Here is a 24,573-nt window from a genome sequence, read left to right as displayed (position 1 = left end):
TTTTGATTTGTAGCGCGCTCAATCACCTACAGGCCTCTAAGCGCTCGGGAATCGATGGTAAAACAACAACTTTGACAGTACAGAGGGCATCCACTAGCCTATGTGGCTCACAGGGCTCTCCTGAACAACAGCGTTTTCAGCCCCTTTCTGAAACGTAGGAGGTTTCCTTCCTTTCGTAGTGGCTCAGGAAGTGTGTTCCATAAATGCGGAACCAATACCGAAAAGGCTCTACCGCCCTTGGTGGCAAGTTTGTACCGAGGGCACACTAATAGCTGAGAGTCTGAGGACCTAAGAGCTCTCTTTGGGCTATACATTGCCAGGCGATCTTTGATGTACGCAGGTGCCATGCCATAGATGGCTTTATGGGCGATGCACAGATTTTTAAATTCCACTCGCTCCTTAATGGGGAGCCAGTGGAGGCTTTGTAGCAGGGGCGATGCTTTAGTGTGTCTTGGCTGTCTGAAGATAAGATGAGCGGCATCATTCATCACCACCTGTAGCCTGTTTATCAAGGTTTTTGGTAGGCCAAGGTAGAGGGCATTTCCATAATCTATGCGTGAAATCACAGTAGCTGTGACGATGGAACGTAGCATAGATTGGGAAATCATAGGCACTAATTTCCGTAGCTGTCGGATGATATTAGTACAGCTGCCCACCACTGAAGAGATTTGGCTGACCATAGAGAGGTCACAGTCCAATTTAATGCCTAGGCTCTTCACGTTCAGACTGGGTTTTGGGGCTAGACCTAACTCTGCGGGCCAGTAGAGGTCACACCATGGTGAGGTGGTAGATGAAATAACCAGGACCTCAGTCTTATCTGGGTTGATTTTTAGGAGGTTTCCTGTCATCCACTGGACCGTGTGTCTCAAGATATTCTGAGTGTGGAGTTGGGCGGTGTTTGTATTGTCAACACTCAGCAGCAGCTGCGTGTCGTCTGCGTAGTTATATACCGTGCAGCCCATACTTGCCAGGGAGGCAATCAGAGGCTGCAGATATAGGTTAAACAGCAGTGGGGATAGGGCCAAGCCCTGAGGTACCCCACATTCTATTTCTCCCACTGCGGAGATTTCTTCTCCGAGTTGTATTCTCTGTGTCCTTCCTGACAGAAAGGACTGCAACCACTCGAAAGCCCGGCCAGTGATGCCAAAGTCACTCAGCCTTTCCAGTAGCAGCGCATGACTGACGGTATCGAACGCCGCTGAAAGATCTAATAAAATCAGGGCGCTCGGTTTTTTACCGTCAGCCAAGCCTCTCAATTCATCCAGCACAGAGAGCATCACCAACTCGGTGCTGTGGTGTGCTCGGAACCCTGCTTGTCGTTCGTGAAGCAGGGAGTGGGACTCCAAGTACATGGACAAAGATTTAAGTACATGTTGCTTCAGTACTTTAGAGAGGAATGGTAGCTGAGAGATCGGCCTATAATTTTTTAGTATTGCGGGGTCTGCGCCAGGTTTTTTCAACAGCGGTCTTACACGCGCTTCCTTAAGTGCTGCTGGTAGTTGTCCTGATTCCAGAGATCTGTTTAGGAGATGGATGACTTGCTCCTCCAATAGTGGACGGGCTGCCTGAAAAACTTTAGGTGGACAAGGGTCCGCTGGGGATCCAGATTTGATTCTGGCCATCAACTGCTGCAGGCTCAAGATGTCAATCTCTGGGAACAGTGTGATGGCACAGTCAGTTTGATGTTGGGGGATTATAGGTGTAGCCATTCCATTAAGCGGCCCATTTTTTATGTCCTGGTATGGTATCTCCTTCATGTTCTCCATGATTTGTTTCATATATAGGATCAATAAACGTTGCTGTTATTTCAAAGAAGACGTTGGTAGGCTCCTCATTTTCATTCATCATTTTATGTTAGTGTACTATTAAAAGAAAGAGAAACAGCGCTTACTGCATGATTGTAACACACACCAGAAATTGAACACCAAAATTCCACACAAAAGCACCTCAGGCACTATAGTCACAAATTGGCCGTGTTTCCCTGGACAATGTATAGTATCAAGCATGAATTAGAAATATAAAGCACTGCATCTGATGTTGCCCTACTCAATCCAGAAGTATAACAGAAAAACATTAAATAACTAACAGAAAACATTTTTCGTATTAACTTAAAGTGAACAACAGAGTTCTCCTTACAAATTAACAACTCACCTTCTAGAAAACTGTTGTACAGTAAATTCTGTCTCAATCTCACACCTCAGAAGTATACCTCAAACACTAAAATCTCAAAATGGCTCTGTTTCCCTCTCATTTTTCATACATATTCAAATACCCAGCCAATCACATTTCATCACACACAAAATCAAAACCAAAGTAACATTTTAATTGGTTCATATTATCAACACATTCAGACTCACATAATATTCAACCTACTCCCAATGCTCTCTACCAATTACCATACTAACTCTCCACAAAACACCTACTTAAACCCAAAGGTGAAAGAGTCATCACTCAATGTTGTACTCAACCAACATCTAAACACTGAAACTTGTTATTTTAATGTATTTCTTTTTTGTCTTTTTGAGCCGGGGTCCACGCAATGTAATTTTTTTTTTCAACCTTCGGGGTCCTTTACAGATACCATGACAAAACCTAGGGGGCTCAGGAATCTCTACCCTGCCTCCTTGTCAACTATTACACTTCTGTTTACAACCACTATCATCTGCCACAAAAACAAGATGGCGGACAACACTTCCTCATTTTGACTGCCTGGAATGTTGACAGACGTCCAACAGCCAATCAGAATTCCGCGGGCACACGCTAAGGTCCGTGCACGTGCAAGGACAGTGCAAGGACGGTGCATGCCCGTGCGTGCACCGTGTGCCGCCTATAGATATATAATTTGAAAAAAGTCGATCTTCTCAACAATTACTGGAGGGATTTTCACCAAATATACAAAAGGCACTTCTGCATACCAGGCTCTACCATTTTGCCAATTTTGCAGTAATTCCATTCAGCCGTTCGGGCTGTAGCTGTGTCTAAAGGTCCTATAAAAAATTGCATTGGACTCAATTTCACATTCAATTTTCTCATAAACTACTGAAGGGATTTACACCAAACATGCAAAAGGCACTGCTTCATACCGGTCCCTACCATTTTGCCAAATCTGGTGTAATTCCATTCAGCCGTTCGATCTGTAGCCTTGTCAGAATGTCCCTATGGAAATTAACATGGGGAAAACATGTTTTGGACGCCCTTTTTTCTCGGCCCCCGCTTGATGAATCCCTGAAACTTTCAGGGAAGGAGCGGAGCGCAGCGAGGCAAATTTAAGAAAAATTACAGGCAGATCACTCAATCGGCGCCAAAGTTATTCCCAATAGAATGTTCGGCATTTCCTATGGTAACTAGGTCCTAACTACCTACTGGCTATCGTCAGTAGGTTTTATATATATATATATTCACTGAAAAAACCATAGGTTATAGACCATATATAGTTAGGGATTAGCATTTAAAAAACCTTATTTTATTTGCACAAAACCATTGAAATTCCATATATAGTTAGTTGCACTAACTATATATCGCGGACCCGCAATCCACTGCTAATGATGTCACATATTACATCATTCATGACATGGTCAGTGACATCACTGATGACATCACTGATGACATCTCAAATGACATCACTGATGACATCACTGATGACATCTCATTTGACATTACTGATCACATCACTGATGACATCATTCATGTGATTATACGATGAACCTCTTCAGACTCTGATATAACCTTAGATACACTCAGTGTAAACAGACACTCACAGACTGTCACTCATCCATGGAGTTACTCACACACCTAGTCAGTCATGCAAAGAATCAATCACACCTCCATTTCCTAAACTATACAGTTATACACACCTTACTTATTCGAACATATACTAACACATATTTACTCTTTTATACAATCTCTGATACAAGTTCACAATGATCCATACAGCCACTCACACATTCACTGGCTCTTATGCACAGTAATTTATATATGTGAACTCTCACATGTACTGTGTTTTACATATGTACTTACTTTGACATGTAGCACTGAGATATCCATTCACTCACCAATACTCTCGTACACAGTCAACCACCCATACAGCTGTTTCCACATGCAGTTTTGAACCCATAGATCTAGTGAATCAACTGTTCACACATGTATGCACAGAGTCACACACCTCCCAGCCACCCCCACACACACACACTCACTCTCCCATACAAATACTTGGACAACCAATCAATAACCCATACAGTTACTCATATAGCTACTGATCAACACATGCAGCAGTTCATAGAACAACAGATATAATGATGCACAAATTAAGACAGTTTAGTCACTAACCCATGCACTCAGTGAGACACATTTAATCACTCTCTCATACAGTCAGTCATGCACCTACTAAATCCTTCATCCAGACACTTATACATCCACTCATTCTTCAATATGTAAGACATATTTTAACTTTACAGAAACAGACAGTCACTGGATGATGTCATCAGTGATGTCATCAGTGATGTCATTTGAGATGTCATCAGTGATGTCATCAGTGATGTCACTGACCATGTCATGAATGATGTAATATGTGACATCATTAGCAGTGGATTGCGGGTCCGCGATATATAGTTAGTGCAACTAACTATATATGGAATTTCAATGGTTTTGTGCAAATAAAATAAGGTTTTTTAAATGCTAATCCCTAACTATATATGGTCTATAACCTATGGTTTTTTCAGTGAATTTTCAAGGTTTTGTAAATGCAAATTCCTAACTATATATGGTCTATAACCTATGGTTTTTTCTGTGAATTTCATTGGTTTTTTAAAAGCTAATATCTATAGCTGTAAAATATATTCTTTATTAAGTGACGTATCACGTAGCCCGTGAGACGCCTCATGATGCATCGCATAACCGTGACGTATCGTCTCTGCAGCGCAAACCAAACCCAAAACGTAAGCGCGCCAGAACACGCTTAAAGATATATATATATTTTTTTAACCTTAATTAGACAAAATCCACACGTGCACATATCACAAACGTTCAAAAAACACAATATGTCGGACTCCCGTTACGCTGCCGGTTAGCTGCCCGGTTAACGTACCAGGAAGCACCTTTACCGCGAAAAATCGCAATTTTTTTTTTTTCACCCCCCAGGGAACTTTAATAGCCCCCTCATCAATCCTAGGGGTTCAGGAGGGGTCTGCCTTACCCCTTTCATTCATTTACACCTTTTTTTTTTCCACCTCTTGTCTCTCGATCCCACAGAGAGACAAGATGGCGGCCGCTCCAGACTGTTTACAATGATAACAGCCAATCAGCTTCTCCTCAGACTCCCGTTACACTGCCGATTAGCTTCCCGGTAGCTGCCCGGTTAGCTGCCCATTTCGCGTACCAAGACGCGTCTCTACGGCGAAAAAATCGGATTTTTTTGTTTGGTTTTTTTTGGCCCCACGTGGCTTTATAATATCCCCCTCATCAATCCTAGGGGGTCAGAAGGGGTCTACCTTGCCCTCTTTCCTTCATTTCCCCCTTTGTTTTGGCCTCCTCTTGTCTCTCGATCCTACCGAGAGACAAGATGGCGGCCGCTCCGGACTGTTTACAATATTGACAGCCAATCAGCTACTCCTCAGACTCCCGTTACACTGCCGGTTAGCTTCCCGGTTAGCTGCCCGGTTAGCTGCCCGGTTCGCGTACCAAGACGCGTCTCTAAGGCGAAAAAATCTTATTTATTTTTTTTTTTTTGGGTTACACTGCCGGTTAGCTTCCCGGTTAGCTGCCCGGTTAGCTGCCCGGTTCGCGTACCAAGACGCGTCTCTACGGCGAAAAAATCGGAATTTTTTTTTTTTTTGGGGTTACACTGACGGTTAGCTTCCCGGTTAGCTGCCCGGTTAGCTGCCCGGTTCGCGAACCAAGACGCGTCTCTACGGCGAAAAAATCGGATTTTTTTTTTTTTTGGGCCCGGCGTGGCTCTATAATATCCCCCTCATCAATCCTAGGGGGTCAGAAGGGGTCTACCTTGCCCCCTTTCCTTCATTTCCCCCTTTGTTTTGGCCTCCTCTTGTCTCTCGATCCTACCGAGAGACAAGATGGCGGCCGCACCGGACTGTTTAGAATGTTGACAGACACCGGAGAGCCAATCAGCTTCGCTTCGCAAAGTTCCGATACGCGAAAAGTTCGCGAACCGGAGCGCTGCCCGGAGCGCTGTTACAGATATATATCTTGATTTAAACGTTAATTTCTCAAAATCCACTGAAGCACATATATTGAGACCTAGCAAAGGCACATCGGGCTAACAGTCCCTACAATTTTGCCAAGTTTCGTGCAAATCCATTCAGCCGTTCGAGCTAAAAGTGAGTCCAACCGCCCTATGGAAAACTCAATGTTAAAAACGCGTTTTGGGACCCCCCTTTTTTCTCAGCCCCCCCTTGACGAAACCCCCCCAAATTTCCAGGAGCTGCTCAGAAACAAAATGTGCCATTTTCCTGAAAATTTCAGCCGATTCCATCCACAAACGCCAAAGTTATTAGACATAGAATTTTCAGAAATCCCATAGGGAAAAAATCCTAACTATATATACCTACTGGCGACCGCCAGTAGGTAATATATGTATGTATATATATATATATATATATAGATAGAGATAGATAGATAGATAGATAGATAGATATATATAGATATAGATATATATAGATATATATATATGTATTCCAACAAATTCCCCACTCTCATTTGGCAGTAATCATCCAGCACTCCACGGGGCAATTTTCACTCTGTTTTCACTTTATTTACAGTGACGGTATCTACGTGTTTCGGCAGTGTCATGCTGCCTTGTTCACAATGCAAAAGGCCACTTTTGCTCATTAAAATAAATATCTTTTTACAAATCATCAACATTGACAAAGGACAAACCTTCTTCGGCACCACAGAGTTTGTCACATCGTTGTTGTGTGTGCCATCTTTGAACATGTTCGAACAAACGCAACCCTTCAACATTTTGTTGTTTGCTTTCATAATTTCAACCATGCTAATGCATAATCAAAGTTTCAAGTTAATATATAGGGGATTATGTTGTTCATTTTCACAGTTTCAACTATGCTAGTGCATATGGCTGAGATACCCGCCACCCCCTCTCAACACAATCCCCAAAGGAGGGAAACAGGAAACAGTTCTTGAAGTTTTTGGAAGAGGGAGGGAGTGACCCTCCCGGCCGTATTTATTAAAACAAAATTAAAACATTAAATCAACAGTTTCATATTAATGTACAATTTCATTACCACATTGCGATGTTTGGCTAACCTTAACAGATTCTCTAATACAGAGGTTCTCCTAGCCGAACTAACATCCTACAAACATTTACTTGAAATTATGAAATTGTACATCCTAACGTTTAAGGGCCAACGGCAAGGTCGTAACCGGTGTCAAGATCCCTAACCAGAAATACCCCCCCCACTTGTGAGGGGCGACAGCACTGAGGCGTACCTCAAGTGCAACTACCAATTTCCCTTGACTTGACGGGGGCACCAATAAAACTCGACGCCACTTAAAGGTCGTTCGAGGACTCGTGTGAGGTATCTAGAAGGTAGCGTAGACCCCCCCCAAACCCCGCACAACTTACCACATCTGCCGTCGCAGACGTCACTGGCCCCGGGAAATTCCCCAGGAGGGGGCTGTAACCCCTCCTACACAGGAAGGGGCCTTGACCGCCTTTCCTTTTCTTTCGGCGACCCATCCTTAGAAGGGACCGCCTCCCCGTTGAGGGGCCAATGGCCACCTCTCCCGAGCGCTCCCATCCGTGTTGGGAGACGCCCACTCATAGGGATCTTCCAATTAGTGCTCACCGATCATGACCTTACCGCCCGACCAAAATAAATACGACAATGCTAACTAACCTACTAAACTAAAAATACATTGGCTACTACGACCGTATTAAAAGCATGCTTATAAATGAACACTAAAGCCGAATTTCTTTAATCACAAAACATAAATGAAATAGACCATTCTTTATTACACACTCAAAATCAACACGATAATACCACAACCTGTAAACGAAATTAGAATTATCCATCAACTTTTATTCAAAACAACTGGCTGTCTTCAGGGGCTGGTGGGTGGGTCAAAATTGGCTCTTCGTTCCGTCTCGAGCTCACGTGCAGCGAGGAGGTGCAGCTTCAGAGCACAGGAACAAGAGGATGCCTTCTGGTCTTGCGTCCCCTTTTATCCGTCTTCAGGGCGGGCGTAAACCCGCCCCTGCCTGCCCCGAGGGCGTGGCCAGCCGCGTCAGTGTCTAGGCCAGCCCACTCTAGGGTGGGAAAAAGCGCGCCCCGGCTACGCCGCTTCGGGCATACCAGCCGAGACTCGCTTCCCGCCCAAGATGGCTTCCCGGGGGGATCGTGGTACTCTGCCATACGTGCGGGGGGACCGAGTGGTCGCCCCTTTCCATATGGCTGAGATACCCGCCACCCCCTCTCAACACAATCCCCAAAGGAGGGAAACAGGAAACAGTTCTTGAAGTTTTTGGAAGAGGGAGGGAGTGACCCTCCCGGCCGTATTTATTAAAACAAAATTAAAACATTAAATCAACAGTTTCATATTAATGTACAATTTCATTACCACATTGCGATGTTTGGCTAACCTTAACAGATTCTCTAATACAGAGGTTCTCCTAGCCGAACTAACATCCTACAAACATTTACTTGAAATTATGAAATTGTACATCCTAACGTTTAAGGGCCAACGGCAAGGTCGTAACCGGTGTCAAGATCCCTAACCAGAAATACCCCCCCCACTTGTGAGGGGCGACAGCACTGAGGCGTACCTCAAGTGCAACTACCAATTTCCCTTGACTTGACGGGGGCACCAATAAAACTCGACGCCACTTAAAGGTCGTTCGAGGACTCGTGTGAGGTATCTAGAAGGTAGCGTAGACCCCCCCCCCAAACCCCGCACAACTTACCACATCTGCCGTCGCAGACGTCACTGGCCCCGGGAAATTCCCCAGGAGGGGGCTGTAACCCCTCCTACACAGGAAGGGGCCTTGACCGCCTTTCCTTTTCTTTCGGCGACCCATCCTTAGAAGGGACCGCCTCCCCGTTGAGGGGCCAATGGCCACCTCTCCCGAGCGCTCCCATCCGTGTTGGGTGACGCCCACTCATAGGGATCTTCCAATTAGTGCTCACCGATCATGACCTTACCGCCACAGGCCGGATAGTTGACCGGCTATCCGGACCCCCCACAAAGCTCCTACCTAAAGGTCATGTTTTAACGTTTTTAACCATGCTAAGAAGTCTCCTATGAGTAACTCATTCCCCACCCGAGACAAATGCACACCATCCCCCAAATACATACTGTCATCATTAATACAGCCATGCGAAATAGAATGCAATGTCCTGGAACGGAACAACCTACTCACTTTGTTATTAAGCTTTCTCACAGAGTGATTCAAAGCAGGAACAGAAATAGCCCCTCGCCACACCTTTCGTGGGATCATATGGGACCACGCAATTGTGCACCCCGGAACTCTCCTCGCCAACCAACTTACAGTGGAAAGCATTGGCTCCAGGAGAAGTCGTCTACCGGTGGTGACCAAATCATTGCCCCCTAGATGTACTATGACTATAGACGGCGGTGACCTCGTCCGCCCTAACAAACCCTCGAAAAATGCTTGAAACTGGTCAATACAGAGACCGCCTCTTCCGTAAAAGGACACACTGTACCCGTATTCCCCAGCTACGTGAATCATGTCACCTGCTTTGAATACGTCCGCGGCACGCCTCACGTATGAGTGGCCCACGACCCACACCTCCTTTTTCACAGCCGGTGATGTCTGACCGCTGGCCCGGTGTTGGGTCGACTGCATAGTCCGCCCCGCCTCGTAGGTTTGCGCAACTGAAAACCAAACAAAAACAAGAAGCGTGAGTACATCATTACAGCTTCACAACATGTGCAACCGCACATACCTCTTATAACACTTGGAGGACCAACGCCCCACTCGTTTCACTTGTTCAACATTAAGACCCCTAGCTGTAGCTTCTGTAGCAGCCCCTATCCGAAAGGAATGGGTCCCAAACTCTCCCGGGTTCAAGCCCGCAGCGGCAATTGACATCGCAAGCACCCGCTGAAACTGAAATTTCGTCAGTGGGGTGGCGTCCGCGTGTCTCAACAAGGTCCCCCCCCATGATGCCACCCTTCGTGCTAGGTAGTCTTCTAGACACTTTACAGGACACATGGAGGACCCGGGAATCCTGCGTATGATTATGCAGTCGCCCATCCTACCTTGATCGGTCTTGGACCTGACAAAGGAGACAGTCATTGTCTCTCCTCTGATCTGAACGTGTTCCTCGCACAAACCCCCTGTCACATCCTGTTTGTTCCTTGCCACCAGTTCGCTTACCCGCATCGCTCCATGAAATGCCAGCGTAAAAGCGGCTCGGAACAACACCGTCTCAAACTGAGATGAACATGTGGCAGGGAGTGTGGCCAACAACTGGGCCAACCTATCAAAACCTATCGGGCGCCTCTCATCTACTCTGCGACCCTCAAGGCGTTGCCACCCACGCAGCGCTTTCTGTACAACGAAAGACGCTGTCGGGTCCTGGATACCATGAGCCCTGGCAACAAAGGAAATGGCAGCACGATGCCTCTGGGCCGTAGCCACCGATTTCCCAGCCCTACGTAAGGACATCAGAAAATTCACTACCCATTCCTCGTGGCCCCAAAGCCCCTCTCTATCAGTCCCCAAAAAGGCTAAATAGGACCGAAACGCCCCTTCATATGCCTTCCTCGTCCTTGGTGCTAGGCTCTCTCCCACGAGGTGACGAAGTTCGGGGCACCGAGAGACCAGAGAGCTTCGGGAAAGGGTGCCGGCTCTGGGTCCGCTGTGGGAAGGAAACCCGAGAAAGCCTGCATATGAAAACGAGACAGTGCATCAGCCGCCTGATTCATTACCCCCGGGACATGTTTTGCTCTGAATAGCACATTCAGTTGCATACACAGTAAAACAATTTCTTTGAGCAGTCTTAAAATCAGTTTACATCGTGCTGCCTGGCTATTGATGCACTCGACCACGGTCATATTGTCAGACCAAAATACCACAGAGTGATCTTTGAACCCTTCGGGCCAGGTTCTCAGGGCCACCAAAATGGGGAAAAGTTCCAGGAAAGCAATATTACTTGTCAGCCCATTGTCATGCCACCATGCCAGCCACCTTTGTGCCGACCATTTTGTGCCGAAGATGGCACCAAAACCTATGCTACCTGCCGAATCTGTCCATAGCCCCAGCTCTTCAGAGGACACGGCCGGTTTGTTCCAGACGATTCGACCATTAAAATCCGCCAGAAATGCTAACCAAATGCGCATGTCCTGGCGGACCTCAGCCGATAGTCTCGTGCGATGATGACCCTCCTTTAGGCCGACCATCGCTTGGGCAATTGAACGGGAAAAGGGGCGGGCCATCGGTATAACCCTCAGGGCAAAATTCAACTGTCCCACCAACTGCTGTAATTGATGCAGCGTAACTTTAGATCCATTTATACACATTTGCAGGGCTGCCCTGAACTTCCACACTTTGTCAGCTGGTAAACGAAAACAACCCTCACTGGAGTCTAACTCGATCCCCAGAAACTCGAGGCAAGTTGCAGGACCCACCGTCTTACCTGGTGCCAATGGCACACCAAACTGCTTCATTAACACACAAAATTCGGCCAAGGCCTGGCCACATTCGAGATCCCCGGCTGCCCCAAGGAACAGAAAATCATCAAGGTAATGCATTACATGTTGGAAACCCGTCCTCTTTGTGAAGACCCATTGTAGAAAACTACTGAATTTCTCGAAATAGGCACAAGATATAGAGCACCCCATCGGCATACACCTATCCATGTAATAATGACCCTGAAACATGAAACCCAGGAGACGCTGGTCGTCTGGGTGTACCGGGAGCAATCGGAACGCTGACTCGATATCTGACTTCGCCATCAGCGCCCCGGGCCCCAGGCGATTCAAAATGGCTACGGCCTCATCGAAGGATGCGTACCGCACCGAACACACTTCTGGGTCTATTGCATCGTTTACAGAAAGACCACGTGGAGCTGATAAATTATGAATCAGTCGGAACTCACCCGGGTCCTTCTTGGGGACCACCCCTAAAGGAGAACAAACAAAACTCTGCACCGGGGGTACACTAAACGGGCCGGCAACCCGACCTCGAGTAACCTCTTTCCGGATCTTATCCTGTACCACGGTCGTATGCTGCAGGACCGAAAGTTGATTTTTACACTTCTCCACACCCTGAAAGTCCCCTACTGGGATGCGGAAACCGTACGAAAACCCGTTCCGCAGCACCCCAGCAGAAGTACGATCCGGGTATTCACTGAGCCAGGGAATCATCGCCAAGGTATCAATCGGGGTAGGTAAAGGCGCCCCTCGGACTATGTTAGACCTGTTTGGCGCCTCCTCTCCCCCCGTTATCACCCGTTTTGGCTCTGCACGTGGACTCAGGATGGGACGACCCGCACCCACTACATTCGTGTTTAAATTTACACGATCCCTGGGGCCTAGTACATTTACCTCTGTTGAAATTCCAGCAGAACCCCCTTTTCCCTGTATTGCCGGCAGGTCTCGAGTAATCGTCGGTACCCGTACCTGATCGAAAGGGCGTCCCCGCATATTGGCGGGAGGATTCGCCAACATTACTCCCTACCAATGGCATTTTCAACATACCTGTCTCCTTCATTTTATCCCATGTCAAAGAATCATAACAATCCCAGGTTAAGCTTTTATTATGCTCTTTAGCCTTTCTAAAAAGATTATCGTAGCAGAACCAATGGTTACCCTGGTGTGACGTCGAGTACCCCATGATTCGCGACTGATAGGTCGGCAACTCGGAAAGCAACTCGGGCCTACGTTCCCCCAAGATCGACGTAAAAATCCCCCATGCTTTGCCCCAATTGCCAATATTCTCATTCACTTTAAAGGCGGCCATTTTTGCGCGCCAAACACTCGGATGCATGAGGTCTTTCTGGCCCTTAACATGCTCCACCTCATAATGATCAACAAGCAACGAGAATATGTTCACATATTCCCCCGCCCAAATCTTCTCTTTAATTGCCAAAGGCACATGTTGACCCAACCTTTCTCTACGAGAGGGTGCTGACTCATCCCTCGCAATCGGCAATGGCCGCTTACCTGCACCGGACGCTGCTTCTGCGGTCGTAATCGTCCCTTGTGGCTTGTCAACTACTGCAGCCGGCGCGGACACCTTGGCTGCATCCCGTTTCTCGCGCAATTGCTTCATCAGCGCCTGCGCGTCGACAGCCGTGGCGCCCTCACTACTTTCGCTCAACCACGCTGCAAGTTGTGCTGCCAGCTCGGGCGGCATATCTTCATTGGACACCAGGGTGACCACCACGGGAATCGGATTCCCCTCCACGGGTACTGGGGTTGGCGCTTCGAGCGGGGTACAGGGAACCGGGACGTCTCCCCCAGCTGGTCCCCTCCTTGGCCTCTTGGCTCTCCCTCCTGGGGCTGCTCCAGCCGAAGGACGTTCCGGCCCCCCTTCCCCCTCTCTCTCCGCCACCCGCTTCTTCAGCTCGGTCATCTCCTTCATGAGGACCCGAAGCATCTGTTCAGTCGTCATTCTCTTTCCGCCTTTCTTGGGCATTTCTCCGACAGAGTATCTGTAAGACAAAAGAAAGATTACAACGCTCAAAATTGGCTCTTCGTTCCGTCTCGAGCTCACGTGCAGCGAGGAGGTGCAGCTTCAGAGCACAGGAACAAGAGGATGCCTTCTGGTCTTGCGTCCCCTTTTATCCGTCTTCAGGGCGGGCGTAAACCCGCCCCTGCCTGCCCCGAGGGCGTGGCCAGCCGCGTCAGTGTCTAGGCCAGCCCACTCTAGGGCGGGAAAAAGCGCGCCCCGGCTACGCCGCTTCGGGCATACCAGCCGAGACTCGCTTCCCGCCCAAGATGGCTTCCCGGGGGGATCGTGGTACTCTGCCATACGTGCGGGGGGACCGAGTGGTCGCCCCTTTCCATAAGCAGAGTTTCACTGCATATATCATGCAGTAAAATCATTACTTGCTTCCTACTTCAATTCTTGATTATACATGAAAATTTCAAAATATCCTACAGCTGCCCACCTTAATGATAACATGTTTCCACAATGTATGACAAACATTCCTCAGATAAAGTGGTAGTGCTCAACTTCAAATAATATTAATAGTGCTAGTGCTTTAATGATTATACAGTACCATCATTCGAAAAAGCGCTAGTGCTTTAGTATATAGAAGAGAGTTCCTTTTCCTGCTCTCTATATGCCCTTCTACAGTACTTGACTAATTTAAAGTGCAAGTGCTTCGGTATATTTAAAAAGTCATATACTTCACAATACACTCTTTAACATTGAGGAGCATTTCTTTCTTTCCTCTCAACTCATAAGCATACATCAAGTACTCCAAGCATGGTAATGTATATTAATGAATATAAAGTGCTACATCTAAAGTACTTACGTATAAAGTGCTAATGTCCCTCTACTATACAAACATAAAAAATTAATGGTTCTTGAATGTGCAAACAATATCATTTTCTCTCAGTATAGGCAAGTATATAGATCTTCATTCACATTTAACCCATGTTCCTTGCTATCGAACTCCAATATAAAATATGTCTCCAATCTACGGTGTTCCTTCTCCCTATTCCCCCGCTCTTCTTTCTGGAGATTTCATCTATACAACTGTACTGCATGAAAATATGGTTGCTTTGATGATGAATTTCAAAATGCCTAGCAATCGGATATGTCCTATCTTGGTTGATAATTGCTCTCAGATGTTGAAGAATTCTTTTATATACAGGTAAGGTGGAACTCCCTATATAGATTTTTCCGCAAGGACATTTCAGCATATAGATCACAAAGGTAGATCTACATATTAAAAAGCCTCCGATTACAATGGTTTTATTAAAAGATGTCTTAAAGTGTGTAAGATTGACTCCATGTTGACACGCTTTGCATTTAACACTCTTTTTAAAACGCATTTTCAGTTGAAGCCATGTGGGGGTTCCCCCCCTCTTCTCTTTATATTCACTCTTGACAATCTGATCTTTTAAGGACTTAGATTTTCTATGGGATATTTCAAGATGTTTTTTAACCTTAGGGCCCAATATTGGATCATCTTTAAGAAGATGCCAATGTTTATTTAAAATGAACGTCACCTCCTTATGTTTAGTATTAAAAGTCGTTATAAACTGATGAGTTTCCAGACACCCCGTTGTTTTTGTCTTTGTTGGGTTCTGGATGGTTCAAATAGTACCTTCTGTTTTTCCAAATTCATGGCCTTGGTTGCAGCTCCAAATATGATTGTCGGTGGATAGCCCCTCTGAATAAAATGCCTGGTCATCTCTTGCTCTACTCTATGATACTCCTCTAAATTGCTGCATGCTCTCCATGCCCTATAGAACTCACTAAAAGGCATACTCCTGATGAGTGGCACAAGGTGGGAGCACCCCGCATGTAGAATAGTATTGCCAGTAGTTGGCTTCCGGAAGATGGTTGTTTCTAGTTTCCCTTCATCTGGTCTGATTCTAATGTCTAGGAAATCTATGGAGGATTTGCTATGATGTCCCACAAATTTAAAATTAAGATTATTTGAGTTAAGTTCTATATCACTTTCTGTTCCCTTTCACAGTGCAAAAACATCATCTATAAACCTCAACCATAGTAAGACATTCCCAGACCATTGTTCCAGTGACGGCCCACCGAACACCTGCTCCTCCCACCATCCCAGATGTAGATTAGCATAGCTGGGGGTGAAGCAGGTGCCCATGGCCGCCCCTGTTCTTTCTGGAACAATTCTTCTCCATATAAAAACATATTCTTAGTCAGACACCACTTCATCATTTCTAAAATCATTTTGTTATGATTAAAAAATCTCATAGTTCTTCTATCTAAAAAGTATTCAGTGGCTTTGAAACCATTAATATGTCTTATACGTGTGTACAAAGTAGCAATGTCAAGAGTTAATAACACCATTGTTGTTTCCTTTCAACAAACATCATAAATACATTAAAAAATCTGTTGAATCTTTTATATGAGACATAAATGTTTTTAAAATAGGGTAAAAAAATAATAAATATATTTCAAAGCGTTTTCAAACAAGCTGCCACATGAAGATATTATAGGTCTACCTGGTGGAGTGGTGGTACTTTTATGCACTTTGGGTAGCATATAAAAAACTGGTATCACCGCGTTCTCTTGTTTGATGTACATATATTCGTCCCAGCTTAACAATTTTTGTTACATCCAAAACTCCAGTCTTTTAAAAAATTGTTCTTTCACCACTTCATATTCCTTCATATCAATTCTTTGATAACTCTCACTGTTATTCAACTTGCTGAGTGCCCTTTTTTTTTGTAAAGTTCACGTCCCCAGAGCACGGCATTCCCCCCTTTTCAGAAGGTTTAACCAACACTCCATCTTCTTTTTGAATTCTCTTCAAAGTTCTTTGCAGTAGAGCTTGTTTGGGATTTCTTTTTTCTTTTGTTGAGCTACTTTATAATGTAAGTGTTTAAGATCCATTATTAAATTATCTGAGAAGATGTCTTAAGTTATCACGGGTCATCTGCGGTATAAATCATGAGCGTGGACTAAATGAAGTTAAAACTCAGGAGACTTACTTCTTCATTACTTTTCAAAGGAGCGTTCGTATTTCTTGATCCCTCATTGTTCTCATTGTACAATGATAGTAAGTCTTCCAAGACGGGTGCATCTGTTACGTTTAGAAAACTTTGTTCATTCAGGGGAGTTGACTGAGTTCCCAGGTAAAAGGATTCTTGGAGATTTTTGTTTGTAAACATCTTTGATAGTTTAAGTTTATGCACAAATTGGTACAGGTTTGTTCTACTATTTGCGTAATTAAATTCATTCTCATCACAGTAGGAAAGGCCCAATTCCAATAGAGATTGTTCTTCTGCTGATAAAACCGTAGTACTCAAATGTATTATTGTATTATTGGAACTTATTTCTTCATTGATTTTTTCGTGTTTGAGCGTATCGATCTTGGTGTTTGCCATTCTCATGCTCCTCCTGTATCCTTCTCCTCCTCTACTCTGTTTCCTCTTCCTCGACCTTTTCTCTCCTAATACCTCTTTTGGTATGATTGTCTGTTTGTTGGTCTAACTGTCAAAAACGGAGTTCATCCGTGACAGTAAGCCTTGTATTCATTGCTCCTCTTCTTCTTTTTTCCTCCTGTTCTAGTTCAGAACCAGTGTCTGAACTTGCTTCAGTTTATCAGGTCTCTTGTTGCGCAACTACACAACTCTGGACTTTTTGTCTTCTCACTGAATCAAACCTTTTCGCAAACGTGTAAATGCGCCCTGTTTCATAATCCAGACGGTCACGTAGAAACGTAGTCGCCATTCTGTCTTTTATATGTTTTTTTAATTTCTCCTCTGAATTTACCCACTTTAACTTGATCTCTGTGTTTTTCCAGAATATTATTCAATTTCTTAATTTTCGTCACTATTTCCTGTCTCTCACGTTTAGCATATTTCACTAAAATGCGAATCATATTCGTCGAGCTGTCCGTACTGTTGTCCGCCCACTTGCATAACATTTCCGGATTTGGATTTTCGTACATTGGTGTTATCATTATACGGAGTCCTCGCGGGACTCGTCCTACTTGCCAATATTGGCGTAAATCAACCCATATCTGTCACATATCTCTTCCTCTGTCTGCCCCAGCAATGTAACATGCACTCTAAAAATGTGTTCCTGTAGCCTCCTTTTCCTTTGTGCTGCTGCTCGTAGCCTCATCCTCTTCGCCATGATATAGAGCGCTGCCATTAAGGAAACATTCTGAGGCCTTCTGGGACTGTTTAAATACTTTGCCAATAGTTCCCACCTGATTAGACACTCTTCACATGGTTAACACCTGTTTTGGATTTGTGCTATTTTGAGAATGCCATATAAAGATTTTGGGCTCATCCGCAGTTAGAGAATTTTCATGCATAGGTTTGCGATTACCAAATAGTTATTCGCTAATACGGTTTGCAATTTTGGCTTTCACTAAATTGATAATCGCTGTATTTTAAAAATACAAGTGGAAGTCTGCGATTTTGTTTGATGCATAGCTTATGGCTATTTTGCAATCGCAAATGGCACTTTTTTTTCGATTCGCACTGTTTGCGATCGCAAAGTACCTTAATGCTTGTGCCCCAATATGTTGTATGAATAAATGAGCCAAGGAATAGTGTCTGTGTGATTGCATGAATGCGTATGTATAGTCTGAGTTATTGGATGAGTAAATGAGTAGAGTTTGAGTGAATGCTTGACTGCAAGATTAGTGGTTGTGTGATTGTATGACTGAATGGATAGAGCCTGAGTGATTGGAAGAATGTGTGAATAATGCCTGACTAGTTGGATGACTGCATGAGTAGTGCGTGGCTCACTAGGTAGTGTATGGTTAGTGTCTGCATGATTGGATGAATGCATGGGTACTGCATCAATGTTTGCATAACTGCATGGACACTGCCTGAGAGAATGAATGAGTGCATAGGTAGTGCCTGGATGAATGGGTGAATGGAACAGCACTGCCTGGGTGATTGCATGACAGCATGGATAGTAGCTGGGTGAATGGATGTGTGTATTGGTAGTTCCTGGGTGACTGGGTTAGTGCATGCATAGTTCCTGTGAGATTGGATAAATGCAAAAGTAGTGTGTGTGTTATTCCATGACATCAACAATAGTACCTGGATGAATAAATGAGAGTATGGGTAGTACCTGGGTGATAGGATGAGTGCATGAATACTGCCTGAGTGAATGCATGACTGCACGGAAAGTGATTGAGTAAATAGTTGAGTACAAGCATAGTGCTTTTATGATTGCATGAGTGCATGGGTAGTGCTAGAGTTAAAGTTAAAGTTAAGGGTTTTGTAGAGCGCTCATAGACCAAATGGTTTCTTGGCGCTAAAGACGGACGTACCAGAGTAAACAGGGAAGCAGACTACTCGGCAAAAGCTAGCAGGAAGAGCCAGGTCTTCAGCGCCCTGCGGAAATCCATATTGGAAGCAGAGGTCCTAATGGTAAAGGGTAAAGAATTCCAGAAGGACGGGGCCTGGAAAGAGAAGCTCATGCTGCCATGTTTCTTCCTTCTACAACGGGGGATGCACAAAAGATATTTAGAAGAGGACCGAAGGTCAAGGGTAGGGGTGTAAGCCTTGAGTTTAGCGGTTGTGAAAGCGGGACCAGTGCCGGCTAGAGCTTTAAAGATCAAACAACCGAGTATAAAGAAAGAACGTTCAAAGAGAGGTAACCAATGTAGTGCTTTTAAAAGTGAGGTGACATGGTGGTGTTTAGGGAGTTTATAAACTAACCTGGCAGCCTGGTTCTGAATTAGTTGAAGATGGCGAAGCTCGTACACCGGAATACCGACGTACAGAGCATTTCCGCAATCAAGGCTTGACCATAGCAGACAAGATTAATGTCAGTGCCGCATAAGAAACAAAACGGGAGATTTTACGTATAATACGTAAATTGGGAAAGCAAGATGAGACCACCGCACTAACTCGAGAGTGCATGGAGAGATCACTGCTAACTCGGATGCCGAGGCTTTTAACAGAAGCTGAGGGAGAGGGAGAAGGACCAAGGGAGGAAGGCCAGAAAGAGGAGGACCAGGGACTGGAGACACCCCCAGTAAGCACTGACTCGGTCTTATCAGGATTGAGTTTAAGGTGGTTAGCACTCATCGAATCACTGATAAAAGTCATAACTGATTGAAAGTTAAGGACAGAAGAAGAAGAAGAAGAGATATTGAAAATGAGTTGGAGGTTATCGGCGTAATTGAACACCGGGATGTCCAATTTTTGAAGAGCGGATATGAGAGGAAGAATAGATAGATTAAAGAGAAGAGGAGAGAGAGAAGACCCTTGGGGGACACCACAGGTAATCGGACAGGCAGCAGCAGAGAAGCCGGCCAGCTGGACGGCCTGCTGGCGATTCTCCAAGAACGAGGAGATCCAGGCCAGGGAAGAACCCCGAAGGCCAGCGCCCTTGACACTGTCGATCAGGATTGTATTATCGACCGTGTCAATGCTCATTCAATAGAGTGAATGGATTATTGCAAGCATAGTGCATGGCTCATTTAGTGAGTACATAGATAGTGTATCAGTGATTTAATGAATGCATGGATACTACATGGATGAATGAATGATGTATAGGCAGTGCCTTTATGATTGCATGAATGCAAGCGTAGTGTGTGGGAGATTGGATGAATACATGAGTACTACCTGAGTGAATGTTCAAGTGCATAGGTAGTGCATTAGTGAATGGTTTGGTTGAAGAATAGTGTGTGAGCGATTGGATGAGTTCATGGGGAGTGCCTAGGTGATTGGATGAGTGCATGAGTAATGTTTGGTTGAATACATGAGTTCTACTGTTGTGACTGAGTAAATGGTTGAGTGAAAGCATAGTGTCTGAGAGATTGGATGACTCCATGGGTAGTGCATGAGTGAATGGATTAGTGCAAGGTTAGTGTGTGGCTCATCCAGTTAGTACATGAGTACTGCATCCATGATTGGATGAGTGCATGCCTACTGTCTTGATGACTGTATAAGTCCATGCAGAGTATGTGACTAAATGTATGAGTGCATGAGTAGTGCCTTAGTGATTAGCTGAGTAAAGGCGAATTGCCTGGATTATTGCATGGGAGTACAGATAGTACCTGCGTGAATGAATGAGTATATAGGTAGATCTTAGGGGTCTCGATGAGTGCATGGATAGTGTGTATTTGTTTCCATGAGTGCATGGGTAGTGTCTGTGTGATTGCATGAGTGCATGAACTGCTTCCATCAGTGCAGTGTCTGAAAAAATCGATGAGTTCATCAGCAGTGGCTTGATGAATAGTGAGTGCAAAAGCAGTGTCTGGGTAATACCATGAGTGCATGGATAGTACCTGGGTGAATTAATGAGTCAATGGGTAGTGCTTAGGTGTTTGGATGAATGCATGGGTAGTGCTTGGGAGATTGGATGAGTGCATGGGTAGTGTCTGAATGGTTGCATTAGTGCATAGGTAGTGCATTGGTAAATAGATGAGTGTAAAGGAAGTGCCTGTATCATTTGGTAAGTGCATGGGGAGTGCTTGTGTGATTGCATGAATGAATGGGGACTTCCTTGATCACTGCATGACTGTATGGGCAGTGCCTGAGCAATTTGATGACTGAATGGGTAGTGGCTGTATGTTTTGGTGAGTGCAAGAGGAGGGTCTGGATGAATCTATGAGCTCATGAGCAGTATGTAGGTGAATTAATTATTGTATGAGTAGTGCCTACATGATTGGATGGGTGCATAGGTAGTGTCTGTGTGATTGAAAGAATGCACAAGAATTGCCTTGATCACTTCATGACTGTATGGGGAGTGCCTGAGTGAATTCATAACTACACGGAGAGTGGCTGTATGAATTGCTGAGTGCAAGAGCAGTATCTGGGTCATTATGAGTGCATGGATATTTCCTGGGTGAATGAATGAGTGCATGGGTAATGCCTGTGTGAATGGTTGAGTATATGAATAGTGCCTGAGGGATTGCATGAGTGCAGAGGTACTGCCTAGGTGATTGGATGAGTGAATGGATAGTGCTTGGCTGATTAGATAAGTGCAAGGAAAATTCCTGTTTTATTGCATTAGTGCATGAGTTGTGCCTGACAAAATGTATAAGTGCATGCATAGTGTCTGAGTGAAAGGCTGACTCCACGAAAAGCGCTTGAGTGATTGCATTAGTGCATGGGTAGTGCCTGGGTATTTGTATGAGTGCAAATCTAGATCCTGGCTGATTGATTGAGTGCATGAGTAGTGCGTGCGTGAAAGGATGAGTGCAAGGATGCTCATCCACCACATTTTTTGTTTCCCTTATTTGCTGTTCTCAGATTCCATTTAACTTCACCATACACTGTGATTTCAATGTAGTACCATCACTGAACAACAGAGAAAAAAAACCTATCAAATTGATTGTAGATTGATTTGGATTTGACCTGGAATTTATCACAAAAAATCAATTTGCTATACAAAAACCCAACAGCTGGGAAAATTGTAGATTTGTTTCATATATGATATGCATCAAAAGAGGATTGAGACAACACTGCCCCCCTATTCTTTTTAACATTAGAACTATCAGCTGTGGCCATATGTTCAACCACAACTATTAAAGGTATCCACATGAGTGTTGAACAAATTATTTTTTTGTTATAGACTGTTATCCTTAGTAAAGTAACTGAACCAGAGACATCGGTCCCTGCATTCACAACACTAATTGACTCATTTTCTCTACTCTCAGCATATAAGTTGAAATTTGGAGAATGTCTAGAGTGACCATTTGAATGCATATTAGGGCTTCCTATAAAATCGATTCCTATGCTGTTAAAATATTTGGATATCAAGCTAAATTGAGGACTAGAGGGGATGGTAGTGGATGGCACTGATGAAGAATATACAGACCGGCTTTGCCGAATTGTTGCAAATACAGCTGTCACTTTGGGGAAAGGGACAGGCAATGAAAATGGTGGTGGCATCCAGATATAATTACATATTAGTTATATTGCCATTTACAGTAAATAAATCAATCCTCAACCCATTAGGTGCTGGAGTTAAACAGTTTATCTGGGGTGGCTTGAAACAAAGGTTGAAGAATAGCTTAGCAAGGTAATTGCCCACACAGAATCAGTGGGGTTTATGATTTATTCACGTGGAACTTTACCGCTTAGAACACCATCGCTCCAAGCCGATATATTGACCCAGCAATTAAAACCCTCAATTGGAGTTTACGTAGAGCATTCTTTCTTTTAACAAAGATCTGGCTAGTCTTTGTAAATACAAATCTCTCCATAAGCACATCAATAACCTGATAGGTGCATCTAAGCTATTTAGTTAGAATAAGGGTCATAAGGTATTACATTTGGACCAGTGGCTGCAAACAACAGCACCAGTGAAGGACTTCTATCCCCCTATTAATTATTTCTAACAGACTTCTCTCCATTCCGGAAGAATCTGTTTTTTTAAAAAATTGACTTTTACTTGTCTTAAATTGTGCAGTGAACAAATTTGAACTATACAGAGATATCTTTCCTCTTTTTGGAAGATTAGGTAACAAATATTTTTTCAAAATGATACTCCTGCAATTAGCATTAAAGTTAATTTATCAGGCCTTAAACTCTGCTCAAAATATAACCCCCTATTTAGAGTTGGTAGGGCCAGAAGTTTTTGTCTTCGCAAAAGTTGTAGCTAAGGTGCAAATGTTCTAAGAACTGGTTACAATTAGCGTTAGTATTTATGCAATCAGTCTGATCATTTGTGAACCGAACTATATACCTAAACGTCGGTTTACAAATTAATGGTTTCTAGTGGGTCGTCATACAACCTACCTCATGAATATTAATGAGGTAGACAACATATTGTGACCCACTAGTTATTGCAGCCAGCACAGGGATGGTGGCCTGCTGAGGTCAACTGCCTACTCTTAAAAATATTTTGTCAACATTCACAAATGGGACAAGGACCTTAGGTGACCTCTTCTCATTTGCCTACAACTTACCTCCTTCTTTGAGGAGGTGGTATAAGATTGATGTTTTGCAACTGGAATTCAGTCACGAATCATCAAAATTGGTATTTGGTATGGACCATCCCAAACAGTCCTCTTCAAAATACAGAATCAGTATTGGGTTGCAAATTGAAATTGTGATTCAATAAATTGTTATTGAATCACAATTTGTGCTATGTATATAACAAAAGTAATTTTCCTATTGCATACGGCCTGATTCTGTGAATTGGGCCATTTGTAGGCATGGGATGAAAATTCGTTCCGCTCGCGGAATTTGCAGATATTCGCGATTTCGTTATCCGCGAATCACTTACAGGGTTACAGCAGCAGGTGCAAAAGTTGAAGCTAATTTTTTGTAACCTTTTACAAAAGGGTTACAAAGAAATTAACTTCAACTTGGGCACCTGCTGCTGTAAGCCTGTAATTTCTTCCTGGCGCCTCGATGCCTACTTGCAACTATTCTCTGACCCTGCTCTGACCCTTGAAGCAGGGTCAGAGAATAGTTACAAGTAGGCAATGAGGTGCCTGTCACGAAAATTAAACCTCAACTGGAAGCACTGAAACATATAAAAACAAGCATTTGCAATGCAATAGGTCTAGCATTAGGAAAATTTGAGCTATTGGTCTTGTAAATGAAAATAGCCAAATAAATAGCTTTGTAATTTACAATGTCAATAGTTATAACTTTCGCAAATGTGACCCCTATAGCATATGTAATGCAACATGTTTTGTATTTACGTGACTTAGGTGTATTAATATTACAAATTACAATGGGTTTTAATTTTTTTAAATAATCAATACTTAAATAAAAGGGATTTTAATTTATAATGGCAATAGCTTAAACTTTTGTAAATAACTTTTGTGAAGATTATGTTCAGTGTATTTTATTGTGACGAAAATCCAAGAACAGAAGTGAAATATTAACATCTTTTTGTGACATTTGTAATAAAGCTTGAAACATTGAGAGAACATATTTGAACTAGTGTTGAATGTTTGCGCAGATTGATGCTGGGGTGACACTGAG

Source organism: Lissotriton vulgaris, chromosome 4_1 (genome assembly GCF_964263255.1).
Source record: "Lissotriton vulgaris chromosome 4_1, aLisVul1.2, whole genome shotgun sequence".
NCBI classification, from domain to species: domain Eukaryota; kingdom Metazoa; phylum Chordata; class Amphibia; order Caudata; family Salamandridae; genus Lissotriton; species Lissotriton vulgaris.
This window is presented reverse-complemented; position numbering follows the sequence as displayed.